This window comes from Perna viridis, chromosome 4 (assembly GCF_037379345.1).
Source record: "Perna viridis isolate PV_CMFRI_1.1 ecotype Kerala chromosome 4, ASM3737934v1, whole genome shotgun sequence".
Lineage (NCBI taxonomy): Eukaryota > Metazoa > Mollusca > Bivalvia > Mytilida > Mytilidae > Perna > Perna viridis.
Genome location: NC_142448.1, coordinates 45,444,045 through 45,453,828, shown reverse-complemented (window position 1 = coordinate 45,453,828; position 9,784 = coordinate 45,444,045).

Genomic DNA, 9,784 nt, shown 5'->3' with positions numbered 1-9,784 from the left:
TTGAGAAGAAAATAGGAAAAAGAAATATGAAAATGTTGCCCAACTTTGACCCCCAATAATTTTAAAACGGTCCAAAAAACACAAAATCTGCTATACATTTGTTTACATTTGTTTTGAAAAAAAAAACAATCTACGTTTTAATAAAACACGTATTTTTACCCTTTTTGGCCCCTTTTTCTAAAGCGGCAAGGGTACGACGACTGCGCCATAACATTATACGACCACAAGTTTTTTCATCTTGTAATTAAAACGGGAGATTTAGATCTAAATTTTCTCAAAGAGGAGCTTTGCCAAGGTTTTGTTTTCTCAAAATGTTTAGCAATGTTTTATGTACATGTACATTAGAGATATAAAACCAAATAGGAAAGAAATAAATTCACTTAATACGCTTCCATAATTTGCTTTCGGGGTGGGGGGGGGGTTACTGACTATTTTGCTTGTAGGTTTGTTGGCTTTCTGTTTAATTTAGTGAGGGTGTTTTGCTTTTTTCAGCGCATCACGAAATATATTTTTCCTTTCCTCGTTTGTCTACGCCGGGCTTGACTTTTTATGAGCAACTCGGCGGGTGTTTCTAGAAAAGCAGAGGACGCTTACCCTACCGGTCCACCTGGTCCATGCTCCCAGTTTTTTAGTGGAGTCCGAGTTGCTTATTTACTTTTGTTACTTTGTATGTATGATTTTAGTTACTTGATGTTCTTTGTTGTGTATGTCTGTTTTCCATGTCTGGTCTTTGTCTCTGGATTACATTCTTTTGAATACCGCTATAACCTTGGTTCCCATGAGTACTCTTCCATAGTTCCTAACATTTTTCTCATAGGATAAAATTTCCTTTAAATCATTTACCATATCAAGATGTAATTTGATCATTTCAATTGGCCAAAACGTACGAAAAAATAATATCAAATCAGATAATTAAGTAATAAAACATGTCGTGTGTGTTATTTTATATTAAAAAAAAATAAGCACACTTTTTACACGTTACAATTATAGAACGATGTACGTCGCAATACAAAAAGACGTTACCAAATATGACGCCAACACCGTACGCTACGTCAATACAAAGGATTATTATTTTAAGTTTAATCCGTACCCGTCCCCCATAAAATCGTCCGGAAAGGACCAAATAGTTTTATGGCTAATATATGCTAAATTTGAACAAAAATGAAAGATTATGAACCATTTAAGGTCTGTCAAATAATGTTTGAAATGCAGAAAATGCCTTATTTGCGTTAAAAACTATTTTCGACCACAAAAACCTGAAATATTGCAACTTTTCATTTTTTTTAAATTTTGCAATAAAACGGTTTAGTTTCCAGTTTCTTTGTTATGCTGCCAAATGTGTTCATTTTTCCTAACAATGATCATAAAGCACCAAATGCATTACAAACATATATACATATATTATGATAAAACATTTCATCTGCCATTTTATCATAAAATTTTAACCATAAAATTACGTCCACATGCAGAATTTAACTAGTCTCGTTTTCGTCGGTACTCATTGAACATTTATGATTTAAACGCACCTCTGAAATGAGTTCATGATAAATATAAAAATAATGGTCAATAACTTTCATAATACTGTGATGTTCATAATTCCATAATATTTATGAACATTATACATTGTTATATGTTATAATTTCCTTGCATTTTTGTCATATGTATACTACTCTTTTTTCTCTAGTATTGATTAATAATTTCATTCTCATTTTGACCTTTTGTTATTGATGTTATACCATGGTATTTTAATAGCTATATCCAGCATTGTGTATTTTTAGGTATGTTCTAATTTTTGACATAGGGAGTACTCTTTCATAACCACTTCCACTTTCGTATTATATCGGTTTCCTGTTTACTGTGTTATCGATTTTCACCTCACTATTTTTTTGTTATTATGATTATATTTAAGTGAGATATAATTTATTTTTGTGGGAAAGTGAATATTTTTGTGACTTGAGATACTTTTTTCAGATAACTGTTGAAGTTTTACTTTTCCTTTTACACTTCATTTTGATACTTTTTGGAGAGTACTATTCATCTTTCTCATCTTTGAAAATTCATTTGTTAATTTTATGGCTAAGTTCATTGTGGTTTTTCAGTGACATTTTGCTATGTCTTTTGTAGAATTTGTTTACTTTTTTTTCAATTAGTTCATTTTCCCCGTTTGTTTGTTTTTTTTATAGCTTTTTACCGCATGTATTCACATTATCTACAATCATGTTTACGTAACATCTTTTCGTCATGCATGTACCATGCAACTGTGATATGACCATGAACCATGGATTTCGTTACAATAAATGATTGACTTTCTGATTGACTTTGGTTATGCTATCTGTTATGCTCTAAACAAAATATATGCGATACATTTACAATGCCTGAACTTGGGGAGGGTCATTCATATAATCTATATTAGAAGTTCAATACGGCTGTTATATTTCTGCAAACAAGTAGGATTTTAAATTATCCTGTCTACAAAATTACCTTTAATGGATTGTCGGTCTACACTGCCTTTTTGTGATCTGGATTGGAAGAATTTTCAATGGAAAATATTAGGGGAGGAGATTATTTTTTTTTAACTTTTTGGCTATATTTTGTATTCAATTATTTAAAAAATCACTTATTCAAAATCTTAAAACTGAGCTTTTTAATGGTATCAAATATTTTAAGTCTCTGTTTTTTCTTTGTTGGAAAACTTAGCTTTTACCAAAGTTCGTCGTTTTCACGTCACGACCTGCACTATTTCTTTGCACCTAATCTTTGGCGTTTTCGTCCCAATTGGTTTGTTGTCTCTTTAACGTATTCACCGTGTCTGTTCTCGTTATAATAAAAAAAACTTCGGGCGTCTCATGGGCAAAATTAAAATAAAATACATTGGAAGATCGGAATCATTAAATTAATTTGTGTACAAAGTTTGTATACACACTAATTAAGCATTAAAGCTTCAAATTGAGGAGGAATTACGATATACAGTTTACTATTAACAACCTGACGTAAATGTGAGAAAAAATTGTTACGTACTCACGCAACGGTAAAGTCACGTACTTATTCCTGTAAAGTATGTTTGCTTTGTACCTTTACTTCTACGTCTGAAAAAGCAATGAGCAACAAATCATTTTGGTCTCCCGTCCCGAAAAAAATGTGTTTTTCAACAAGTATCGACAAAATTAAAAACGCACTTATATTGAAGAGTATGTTCTGCTGAAAACGGAATGCACAGATATGAGACAATTATAATCATATTTTACCGTTGCCTCCTCAACTAAATGTTAGTACTGCACTACTATATCTTAAAGATTACTGATTTTCTTGTTTTTAACTTCAGACAGACAGTCATACAGAGAGATCCTGCTGTGTTTAATGTTTTGTGGGTACAATAGGTAAAACATAATAAGCACTTACATTTACAAATCATTGTTGATAAACTTATAATTGTTGTCAACAGCTTTTGTCGTCTTTTCGAATATTTTCATGCAAGTTTGAGCCTATATTTTTTTTGTGTTTTGTGTTGTATGAAGTTGGCTTTATTTTAGTTCAGTCATCTGCATCCTGTTTTACGTTTATATTCATTTCATGTCTTTCCAAATTTCTATTAATCTTATAAACATAGTCAGGTGCGTCCCGGGTTGTGGATTTGGAGGGGGTTCGACAAGTTTTTCCGACATTCAAAACAAGGTTCAGTAGAGAGTTACAGAATTTACAAGCTTTATTTGTGCTTAATATTGTTGGATCGCATTATGGAATAAAACGCGATGTAACAATTATTACAAGCAAAATTATTGTTTGTTTAAACATATTTATTGTTGAAATTTACAAACAACTGGACTGGACATAAGCTATACCAACTTACAAAGGTCCTTTCCATATAATTAATTACACATGTTTTGTGAACATGCGTCAGCAATAAAATATAATATACAATGTAAACAACTAATTTTGACAAAATTGAATCAAGAACAGTATATATGTTATCACATGTGATGAACTTGTCATTTCAATGTCTGTGGCAATAGTTATCTGAACACTAAAAAAGAGTATAAAAGAGAGAAAATATGGGAAATATTAATAGGACGAAATTAAAATTGCTTGCTGTGATCATTCTATGTCAAAACGCTTTGATTGTTTGATGAATAATTGAACTGATTAAATATATCTTTGTTTAAAAAAGAGTAATCAAGGGACCAAGGTTACAGCGGTAATAAAAAGAATGCAATCCAGAGACAAAGACCTGACATGGAAAACAGACATACACATCAAAGAACATAACGCAACTAAAATCATACACACAAAGTAACAAAAGCAAATGAGCCACTAGGATTCCACTAAAAACTAGGAGCATGGACCAGGTGCACCGGTAGTGTAAGCGTCCTCTGTTTTTCTAGGAAAACCCGCCGAGTTGCTCATAAAAAGTCAAGTCCGGGGTAGACAAACGAGGAAAGGAAAACTATGACCCGTTGATTAAATCAGTTTTCATGGTGCAGATGGATACACCATAACGATCCACGAGTTCATGATGACGACCATAAAACTTCTGTAGTGATGACTTCAATCTTGTAGCAACATAACCCTGTTCCAGAAGCCTATTTGTTAGAGTTCTAGTGCGATACAAAGTCTGTGTAGTTTCGGCAAGCTCTGGCAAAACGTATGAGTTGTGATATGAACACTTCATACGCAGGTGCCGAAGGGATGTTGCCACAGATGAAAGGAAAGTTGACAATTTTGAATGAAAAGTCATCACGTTTGTCGTAAAGTTTGGTCAATAGTTTTCCTTTACCATCGATTTCTAAGTGAAGGTCAAGATATGAGGCTGACTTCAGTGTCTGTAGTATCCTTTATCTCAAGTTCATTGGGGTAGATGCAATGTATCAAATCCCCTAAATTAGGATTGTTTAAAGATAACACATCATCTATATAGCGGAAACTGAGATTAAAGGATCAAGCCAAACGATATTCTTTCTTTCGGATCAGATCATCAGATAATGTGTCTTTTCCAAAAAGCTTAAGCCTAAGTTTCGATTGTTAGTTCTGGTATAAAGGCAGTATTATTCTTCAATTTTTCTCGTGTCTCTAAATATAATGGGCATTCCAAAAGGTAATGTATGACATCTTCAACCACACAGCCGCAGACACAACCTGGATCATTCACAAAATTAACACGGAATAGATCTGCATTCAGGGCACCACACAATGTCAAAGTTTCGTGTATAGAATATTATATAATATATAACCTGTGAATAATAAGAAGGAGCTTTATTATGTACATGTATTTCAAATCAGTTTGCTTTTTTGAATCTAGAAATGGTTGGAAGATTACGTTATCTTTACACAGGGGGTTACTTGTTTCTATACACTTAGGGAGCAGTCGTTATATTTTTATGGAGAGGTCAGGATAAAATTTCTATCATGCTTTTTATTTATTTATTTATTTTTTGCAATTTTATTATTTAATATAGAAAAAAAATTACAGTACTACAAATATTAGGACAATAAAATCTCTCCGTTTATTTTCAACATAATCATAGCCACCCCCCTTACAAAATCAAATGGAAGATCCCTAATGCTTATACGAGCTTATTTAAAGCCTCTCATTTTTCTACTACAGTCAACGCAAAAATAAATCACTAAGTAGAAAACTAAGGATATTTCTACTGATACTAAAACCAACAATGGATTCAAGTGATGAGACAGTGACGCGGTCCAAAGTCAAGTCATTCACGAACAATGTACATGCATGCTAGTTCACAGCAGTGACTATATATTAATCAAGATCGACATCTGATAGAAGAATAGATTATTTCAGACTTTATAACAAAATTACCATTCTTCGGCATTACAACTCTTTAATTACTTGCTACTAGTACTGGTACGAGACCACAATTATCTGCCCTTAGCTTTTCGTTGTAACGAATATAGTTCCTATAATAATAGGGGATTCTTCAAAAAAATTTTAGAAACACTTTCTTTCAGAATTTCTCATATTTTTTTTGGTGCTCAAATGGAAGAGGAATAATGAAATTATTTTAGTAGATGTGTTGAAATGCGAAATTTGACATTTAGGTTGTGATTTGGTGAGGTCAAAAAAGGTCAAGTTTGTGACATCCGGAAGCCATTTTGGGTCATTTTTAGGGTATCTCTGTGTTTATGCATAAAATTTGAAAAAATAATGGTAATTTTTTTTTTATAGTTTTCATATAAGCTGTTGGAAGGTTCAAACTAACATCCCTGAAAATCTGAATTGAATTGCGCCGGTGGAATTGTTTTTAATTACAGAAAGGCTATAAAGAGGACAGTGGGAAAATTAATGGTGGTTTCGTGCCTACTATACGTTTTAATTAGACGGATGGCCAGGTGTTTAATTATGTGATAAGCAGTTAGGTCATATGATACATGTACAGGTAAAGTTGGAAGTTTTGACGCGATTTTAAATGTGAGTTTTGAAATTTTTTTTTACGAAATAGACATAGAGATCCAGCATTAACCAAAAAATCCCTTTTCCTGTACAATTGATGAATATATATATATATACACTTTCAGTTTCAATGTTTTTTGGTGAACTCTGGATCTCACTAGGAAATTAGTTGCAAAAAAGTGAAAAAAAATGCTATAATCTTTCCCGAATGGTATTCCAGAGGGTTTTGGTGCCTTCGTTTCTCAATATTTACTTTTTAAATTAAAAACTTAATGCATACAATTGAGAAAAAATAAAATATAAATTACATAATTATTGAGGTTTTGTTCGAATATATATATATATGGCTACTAGAGGATGCCCACGAAATCGTGGTCGATTGAGCAAAGTGTGGACACATTACTAATATGACGAATCCAAACAAAACGAGTGATCGTTGTAAAGGATCTACGATAACCTACCATACATCAATGGTATACAGTTTTGTTCAAAGTGGTTGAAGAGGAGCTGACCATTAACCTTTCAGGGGCACTTGGTTTTCTTTTGACTCAGAATTTTTTTTTTTTTATTTTTTTTTTTTTTTGCCCGCAAAAATATGTACTTTTCTAACTATGTAATCGAATTATTTTTTTTATTCATATAACTTATTTTTTAACTATTCCTTACCAAATTATCTATTCTCCAAAGTCAGGATCGAAATATTTTCAACAACAAAACAACAAAAAAACCAAGCCCCTCTCGTAAGTTAAATGGTGCTTCTGTAAGCAAAGTTTCATATCCTCATGCCAATGCACTTTCATGGAAAAATTACTTTAATCCGGGACCAAGAAGCTGTTTTATTGGTTCCAGGATTAATTTGACCAAGAGGTATGTGATGAGCTGATGTTGTACGAAATAGAAAAACGCAAAGAGAAGACTTTAAAAGTTGATATGTTCTGTTGAGGAAAAAAACTAACTCCATTAAAATACACGTGCAATTCTAACTGCTCCAGACATGTGTTGCGTCAATGGGGTTTATTTTCGCAGCGATTCATTAATTCAAGATAAGCAGTCTCTACCTGTAACTCTGGTGCTGTTAGCTGGTTATCCTGAGGCTTCGCCAAACTTTTCACTTCATGGCCAGTGGGCAGCAAGAGAGTATAAATTAACCTTGATTTTTATTTTATCAAGAATTCTGCTTAAATGGACGTTTTAGGGAGCCTTCTTGGTCTGGTTTGAGGGTGTTAACGTTTTTTTTTATTGTTGAAGATCCTCATACAACATCAAGACACAGAAGAGACATTAGACATTAAATCCCTGTTCCTTAACATCAGTTATTTTCAATATGTATCCTGTGAGCTTATTTCAGACGCACATTCACTCCGTAACCACCAATTTATATGTATATACAAATATTAGATCAATCTCCTAACTTGAACTTGTTCGTTCGTACTTTTTTTGTGGTTGAATTGGCGAGAAAAGTCGAAAGGGGGCATTTTGTCCTATTATTCTGCGAAATTTTCTGTTAGTTTTCAAAAAAATTACGCCCAATAATGCTTTCAAGTAGGTTATCAAAGTGGACCCTTGCAAACTCGAAATATATTTTTTATCTAGCTCAAAATAGAACTTGCATGCATTTTTGTGCTTAAAACTGTACAAAGTTTTGTTTATCAAATGGAAAACGCCGGGAGACGAACGGACAGACAGACGGACACTCAAATGAATTTTTATGTATAATTAAAATTTCAGGCTGAATTCACACTTCCGAACTGTGCATTTTGCTCTCGAACATAACTTTATATCATACAATGTAATAAAAGACAACTTCATGTACACTATAAACTTTTCAGACTTGGTACACTCTGTACTACATCTAAATGTGTGAAAATGTCATTTCCTGTTGTTTGTAATTGATGACCCAGTGTTTTTTTTTTTTTTGGTGGGGGGGGATAAGCTCCTTTTTTATAGTTTGGGATCCTTGCAATTTGACAAATTTACTTTAGATGTACTAGGTAGATAATAATTATTCAATAAAAAGTATAAAGAACAGTGCCTTACATTTATGTAATTTACACTAGTGAGATTAACACTTTTAATTAAAGAAACTTTAAACAGGTGCATTGATCCTTAATCATTACAGTTAGGGGTTAGGGTTGGGAAAACCCCAAAAATACTAATGTCGGAATGATATTTAGGTCATGTTATTGGGTTAGCAGATAAATATAACATTATAGAAGGCAGGAGGTATATAGTGGGGATGTTGTTTGTATGTCCCAAGTTCTAATTAAATACTCCCTAATGCCTGAATGGAATTGATGTGAAATATAAAAATTCTTCACATATTAACAGCTCTATTTGGTTTTTCGATCACAGCAAATTTTTGAGTTGCCTATAAGGTTTCTATGGAGAGAAGCAGGAAGTGAAGCCAAGCTCAGGACTACTGCAGTTGAAGTAGCAGTCTTTATAAAAATCTGACAGGAGGTGATTCATGCATGTCAAAAACCCTTTAAAACTTTATTTTTATTTCCTGTTCAGAATCAGTTACAAACCACTTAAAACAGTCATGGTTTTTCTTTAATGTTTTGCACCTTTGAGATAAATCTGTATAGAGTGTACACGAAGTTAATACTGTCAAGAGTTATACTTGATTTGCTTTGATTTAATTGATTTTAATGTGAGATGAATGTATGATATTCTCAAAAGGGCAGATCGAAATACAGGAAAGATTAATGTTAACTAAAAATATAGCATCTGAAGACTGAAAAATAACAGAAATGCTAGTGTATAGATCTGCTTAAAATTCAATAAGAAAGGTAGAAATTTGAGGGTTTGATTTTGATCTCATGGATTAACATGTTGTGTAAAGCGATCTTGCATGTATTGATTTTGCCTAAATATATGTGGTCGTATCTAATTGCCATGCCTAGTAATTTATTTATCACAGGATAATTTTTTTTACATTTTAATGAAATCATAATTTCATAGTTCCTGTATAGTTTTGCTATTTAGAATATATTCAATAACTTATAACAAGGCTAAATTCTATATAGGGATTCTATTGATTTCCGGAAAAATCTTAGAAAAAAATATTTTTCAAAATAATTTGAATTTTCTGCTGTAGGCTCTTTCTATAATACATATACAATATGGCAAATATTTAAAGAAATATATCAATAGAAACAAAAGTCGCATTCGGTATAATGGAATTCTCTGTTCTTTTTCTGTTTGCTATGAATTCAGGTAAATAACTTAAGTTGTAAAGGTGTGTAACAAAAGTACCAGTGGAAAATTTCATATTGAAAATTTAAGAATATTTGTTATCATATTAGGTAAGGTATATTCCGTATTCTGTAATATTTGTTCTTTTGCAATTTATGTTGAGAACGTCTGTTCCATGAC